The sequence below is a fragment of the Octodon degus genome, unplaced genomic scaffold (genome assembly GCF_000260255.1).
Source record: "Octodon degus isolate 3935 unplaced genomic scaffold, OctDeg1.0 scaffold00093, whole genome shotgun sequence".
Lineage (NCBI taxonomy): Eukaryota > Metazoa > Chordata > Mammalia > Rodentia > Octodontidae > Octodon > Octodon degus.
The window spans coordinates 464,244-470,273 of NW_004524669.1; the positions used below are offsets into that span (position 1 = coordinate 464,244).

At 41.0% G+C, this 6,030-nt stretch overlaps 1 pseudogene; it reads right to left on the reverse strand.

Annotated features, from left to right (window-relative positions):
* Window positions 1–1,180: 1,180 nt before the first annotated feature.
* On the reverse strand, window positions 1,181–4,857 carry LOC101566194 (annotated as a pseudogene).
* Between the last annotated feature and the right edge of the window lie 1,173 nt (window positions 4,858–6,030).

Below are 6,030 nucleotides of genomic sequence, written 5' to 3' on the forward strand. Positions count from 1 at the left end.
AAAAAAAAAAAAAAAAAAAAAAGATAGGCATATAGAAATAGCTCCTGAGGAAAAGGAGGGGTCCAAATTGGGTTGTTAATAAGCCCACTTCTCCAAGAAAGGTTTATAAAGCCAATTCACAGGTGGATACAAAGTGGGTCAAAACCCCAGTACTGTGGATTGAATCCAGGCCTCTGCATACTAGGCTAGTGCTGTGACATGTGCTAAGCTCTAGAATTATTCTTACGTTTTACTTTTTAATGTCAGATGTGGTAGCGTCTGCCTGTCATTCCATCATTCAGGAGGCTGAGGCAAAAAGACCAAGAGTTTGAGTCCAGCCTTGCCTACATAGTGAGGCCCTGCCTAAATTATTTTTTATATTTTAAAAAGCAGAATCAAACCAATAAAGTTGTAACATTTGGTAGAAAAATTTGAAGAGATCAGATACTGAGAAATCAATTTATATTAGTGGTAGGAGGGAAGGGACAGGGCAGGATAGTCCAGGGGATGGGATGAGTGACAGCCAGCCTTGCGGCAGGACCCTGCTGTGAGGGGTAGAGATGGCTCTACCTTCTGGCTAAGTGCGGCAGCTTGGGAATCCCGGCCATGTGGGCTGACGGGACTTAGCCTAGGCTTCTGCACGATGTGCTATTTTAAGGCAGCTGAATGCAGCATACAAAAACAGGGATCTGGGGCCAGGAGATGGCTCAGTAGAATAAGTGCTTCCCTGGCAAACACAAGGACCTGAGTTCAATCCCCAGTTTCGCCAAAAACAACAACAACAACAAAAACACAGGGATCTAGAGCAGGAAATGTAGCCAGCCTGGTTCTGGGCTGGATAGTGAGCAAGATGGATTTCCAAAAGAATTCAGGCTCTACTTGGTGGCAGCAGGAGGACTTCATCCTAGGGGTGTTCTTTCACATATTAAAACTCACAGTCTATATTACAATCTGAAGCAAGGAGCAGTGTTTTGGAGTCTTGGCTCTTAATTTCATGGTTAGGACACTGATGTTGGTGACGACTGGTCACAGACCACAGGGCTGTAAAGGAGAGGGCTCAGCTGAGAGATAGGACATCACCTTAAGGGATGAGATTGGCCAAGTAAATGGCACAAGGGCATAGGGGTAAGAGGCTATTACTTTACCTAATTTTTTGTTTTTACTAATTGAGGCATATATATATATATATATATATATATATATATATAATTTTATTTGATAAACTTACTATGGGAACTTCACAATTAATATTCCATCATGTGCTTAATCTTTATTTGCAACTTGGTGTGTATTTAGAAGGCTATTTTTTAAAAAGTTTCCTCTTGTATCTGTTCATCAGACTTATCAGGGACACAAATATTCAATAGTAGTTGTAGATAGCAAGTTATCTTTTCAAACCAAACCAACTTCACCTTAAAGTAAGTTAAGGGTACATAAAACAGGAGTGCACCGAGGAAAAATAGCAGCACGTAGATATAATGCATCTTTGGAGACTTTACCAGTGGTATCAAAACCATGCTCAGGGTGATGGCCATGGCTATGAATATGTAAGGCATAAAGACCTTATAAGGCCTGTGTAGATGTGGTTCCTGGTACCTCAGTTTTAGTAATCCTATCATTTGTAACGTAGTCCAAATGGAAAGCACAAAATAAAGATAGTTTATCAGTTCAACTAGGTTTATTACAATGATGGCAATGGATCCCATTATGACAATTGCTAGCACAGCTATCAGTGGAGAGGAGTGGATATTAAGTGTATTGAATAACAAAGGCAGCTGGCCTTGCTGACCAGCAAGATATAGCACCCTCGATGATCCAAGTGCATTAATCAGAAAGTTGCTAAATAATGAGGCAGAAATAGCAAAAGGCATAAACCAAGTTAACTGAGGGATAACACTATCAGTCCAAGTGATTGCCACAGCATCTGAAGAAAGAATTTCTCTAGGCGTCAGGACAGTCATGGAGGAAATGTTAACCAGCAAATAGAGCGCACGGTCACCACAGGGAATGCTGTAAATATGCACTTGGGAATTGTCTCTCTGGGTTTTTTCAGCTCTCCGCGTCTTCACTGGCAATTGAACTGAGGTCAAGTTTTTCACCATTTGGGCCTCTCTGTAGAGCTGCTGAAGGTACCCAGGATGTGGTAGGCAGCTTCCTCCAGGGCTGGTGACCTTATCAGACCCAAAAGCTGCAGCTCTTGTTGCACAGGTCCTGCTTTGCCTTCGTATTAACCATCCAGCAGAAAAGTATAAAAACGAAATATGAGAAATAAAGCCATAGACCCAGAGCGCAGGCCCGGCGAGTGAGTGAGACGACCCAGGCCGCGGGATCCTGAACAGACCCAGAGCACAGGCTCGGTGAGGGAGTGAGACGACCCAGGCCGGGAGATCCTGAAACTTTACCTAAAATATTAAAACTACAGAAAGTGGGGAAGTGGAGAGAGAGAACACAATATTGGGGTAACTCGTACAGAGCTACATTGCTCTATGCCATGAAATGTTCATTACCTAATAGGGTCTGGTTGAGGCATTTTTTTTCCTAATAAATTTTGTCAGATAGGAAATGATTCTGTCTTACCTGTAACCTTGAGTGAGTGGGCCTGTGACCTAAGGGAGGGCAGGTGTGTATTTCTTCCCGAGTCAGTCAGATCAGCTTGTCTCCAGAGTGCTTGACCAGGCTCCACTCTCCTTCCGTGAAGTCCCACAGGATTTCTGAGTTTAATGCCACCCATCCAAAACCTTCCTTTTGGGGCTGGGGAGATGGCTCAGTAGAATAAGCGCTTGCCTGGCAAGTGCAAGGGTCTGAGTTCAATCACCAGTTCTGCAAAAAAAAAAAAAAAAAAAGAAAAAGGAACAAAATCTTGCTATTTGAAGGTTTAGATTTCCGGTCCTCACTGTCCTGATCACCCTTTGAAACAGCTCTGGTGATAGAACAATCCCACATACTGGCTAATTTTTTTTTTTCCACCACATACAACAACAAAGTTGTATTTTTATTCTACATCTCATGTTCATGGTAAGTTGGACTAATGGCCTTTGCACTCTAAGATTTGTTTACCGCTTTTCTAGCCATATTTGGCAAATCGTAGTACTAGAAACCCTTCTTTTTTTTCTTCGTACTACAAGGTTTTCTTTAACTTTTGAGACTACTGTATCTTACGAGACGAACTAGACTGGCTCACAAAGTAGGCTTGCCAGGAGCTTAGCCACTCCCAAATGCTTCGATTTTGAGGATTGGGAAAACTCTGAGAACTTAAGGGAACCAAACTCAGGAATCTCAAAGGTGGCTGCATTGTGCCGTTAGTTTAGGGGCTGAATGTAAGACCTGTGTACAAATGGGTGAATTTAATACCTTTGAGTATAAATTTCTGTCATCCTGAAAATGTTGTCAGCCCTAGGTAATCTTTTATTTTCTTTTCTAATAGGAACTTTCTCAAGAAAAACTGGTGTGTAACTCATTTGATATTTAAGACAATAAAGTTTTTACCATAAAAAAGTGGGTCAACAATATAACAACCAATAAGGTAGAGCAGGTTGGCCAATATTAATCCAATAGTAGCCAGGGCATATAGATGACATCATGAATTTTGGTTGATAATAGTCTTAGTCTTGGTACTCTTGGTCTTAGCTTAGTTGGTGGGAGAGGATGGCCCACCCTCAGTGAGATAACGGTTCATTTATACAGGAAATCTCAAAAGGGCAGCACCAACGATCTCAAGCTTCCATTTATTCTTTAAAGAAGGATGTAAATCTGGCCACCATGATTTTTTTTCCAATCAGAATTTATTGGTACATTTTATTTATTTATTTATTTTTTCGGAACCGGGGATTGAACTCAGGCCCTTGCGCTTGCCAGGGAAGCGCTTATTCCACTGAGCCATCTCCCCAGTCCCATTTTATTTTATTTATTTATTTTTTTTCAAGGAAGGAAAGGTTTATTTAGCTCACAGTTAGCAGAGGTTTTAGTCCATACTCAGCTGGCTCCAAGACAGAGTGGCACATGGCAGAGGGCACCAGTTCATGGCGGTGGAAAACAGCAAAGAGCGAAGGGAGGAGCAGCAGCAGCAGCAGCTGCAACAGCTAGCAGGGCCTAGCTCCCTTCCTTATATTGTATCCAGGCTCTCTGCCCTCTTGGCACATTTTGGGTATATATAATGACTTACTCATGGGAAATTTGTACCTCTATACAATACAACTCATTTCTACTTTTTCCCATTTCCCTACCTTCTCTTCAACCCCTCCCCTTTCCCATTACAAAAGCTCTGTTTCCATTATTTTCTTATCTTTTCCTTCTTTCCTCCCCCTCACTTGTTCCCCTCCCTGTGTGAACATTTTCTTCCTATTTCACAATACTCATTATACATTTTGATCCTTATTTGCACTTTTGGTTTCTCACCCCAGGGGAACAGTGTGGTATTTATATGTGTGTGTTCAGTCTATTTTCCTTGAAGTATGGTCTCAAGGTGCTTCCGTTTGCCTAGAAATGTCTTGGGTTCATCATTCTTTATAGCTCAGTAGTACTCAGTTGTATAAACGATAACACATCTTTATCCATTCACCAGCTGATGAACATGTGGGCTGTTTCTAAGCTCTAGGTATTGCCAACTGTGCTGCTAGACACATGAATGTGCTTATATTGCTTGTGCTAAGATGCTTGTAATCCTTTCAGGAAGATGCCAAAAAGAGGAATAGCTGGGTCAAATGTAACTTAACTTTTCATATGTGTGTCTTATTTTGATAAATTTTAGACTAAAATAATTATAATATTTTAAAAGTTTTTGATATTTTAAAGGTTTGGAAATTATGGAAACTATCAGGTGTCTCCTAAAAATTGTTCTCTCCTTGGGGTGCCCAGTGTGCCAATTTACCTGCCAGGCATGGCCACTCCTTCTGGCCTTGAACTGAGCGCAAGTCCTGTGGGCCACTTCCAGGCCTGCTCTCAGGAAGTGGTGAACGTACTTCTTTGTTTTGTTAGTGTATTATTTTATATACATTATGTACCCAATTGAATCTAAACCTAACCAATTTGGTTTTTGTTTTGTTTTGTTTTGTTTTGTTTTGTTTTTTGGTGGAACCGGGGATTGAACTCAGGCCCTTGCACTTGCCAGGGAAGCACTTATTCCACTGAGCCATCTCCCCGGCCCACCAAACCTAACCAATTTGATGCCCACCATCATCAATTTAAAAAGTACACAAACAAGCTGGTTTGTTTTTTCTTTTAAGTCAGAATCTCTCTTTAGCCCAGCTGGCCTTGAATTCAGGTGAGCCTTCTGCCTCAGCATCCCAAGGGCTGGTAATATGCATGTGTACCACCACAGCTGATTTTTAATGAATATTTTGGTTTTTAATTGAATATTTTAAAGGTGGAATTGCAAAAGTGTATTTCAAATTCCTATGTTATTATTTAAACCTATTGTTCATACCTATGCAATTATTTCAACATATGGTAAAGTACTTTAGGTGCTGACTAGAATTTTTATGAAGGAATATTGGTTTTTAAATTTTCTTCTGGGGGACTGGGGAGATGGCTCAGTAGAATAAGCGCTTCCCTGGCAAGTGCAAGGGCCTGAGTTCAATCCCCAGTTCCACCAAATAAATAAATAAATAAAATTTATTCTAAGGAGTATGTTAGGGATAAAATCGTTTTAGACTTCCTAACTTTGAGGAAGTCTCAAAAGAAACTTTGAAGGTTGGAACCCAGAACTCCTTAGAAAGTTTCCCAGACTGCCTGTGCTGGAGGAACAAGCATAGCTCTCAGCCCCACTTCTGCCTTGTTGGAAGCTGTGTCTAGGTCGCCTTCCGTAGGAAACCCAGCCTGGGTTGTCCCTGGGGTCAGGAGTCTACCAGTGGTGTCCTGAACAGGTGTGGACCCATTTCTTTGGACCTTAGAGTGATTCCTGAGGGATCAGAAGATGAGAGCTAAAAAATAAATAAATTAAATTAAATTAAATTAAATTAAAAATTAAAAAAAAGAAGATGAGAGCTGTTTGCTTTCTTCCTCTCAAGAACTTTCCTTTCTCGGTTGTCCAGAGGATACATGAGTTAAACATTG